Below are 706 nucleotides of genomic sequence, written 5' to 3' on the forward strand. Positions count from 1 at the left end.
TTTTTTTTTTTTTTTTTTTTTGCGGGGTGGGGATGAAGAAGGAAGCAGAATGTACTAAAAAACTAAAATAATTTCATGGCTGACTTTCTCACATTTTTTATTTTGGCGGAGAGGAGGGGCTTTCTGGTAGAATTTCACATCATCTGGAGTGAAAGGAGGGAGGATGGGAAAGCTCAGCCCTTCACCCAAGAATAACCCAGTAATGACATCTGTACGCGTGGGAAGTGTTTCCCTCCACACTGGGAGGATCTGAGACTGCACCCCAGTGGGATTCCCTGCTTGAATTGGGAGGCCATTCAGAAGGCGATGGCATATCATAATGAGAGCGCCAAGGGCTTATCCGGCCAGGAATGAAATGACAGGGAAGAGACTGGAAGGCGCAGGGGCATCCCCCAGCTTGTAGGTGGGGACTATGCACTAGTGGCTAAAGTGCCAGGTGACCGATGTGGCTCGTGCCCTCTCCTGAGGGTCTGGTAGGGACGTGACGCTGCTGGGCACCATGTCCGAGTCACGCGAGACGGCCCAGCTGTGCCCAGCGGGCCAGCGCCAGACCCTGGCGTCCTCCATCTTCTCTCCTGAGCTCCCCCTGCTCCAGCTGCCTGAGCCACGGACCGCAGCACCACACACCCCCGCGGGGGGGGACGCCGCGCCCCATCCCCGCCCCCGGCCCCACCCCAGCCCCCCCGCGGGGGCCCTGACCCCACCG

Source organism: Marmota marmota, unplaced genomic scaffold, assembly GCF_001458135.2.
Source record: "Marmota marmota marmota unplaced genomic scaffold, marMar, whole genome shotgun sequence".
NCBI classification, from domain to species: Eukaryota; Metazoa; Chordata; class Mammalia; order Rodentia; family Sciuridae; genus Marmota; species Marmota marmota.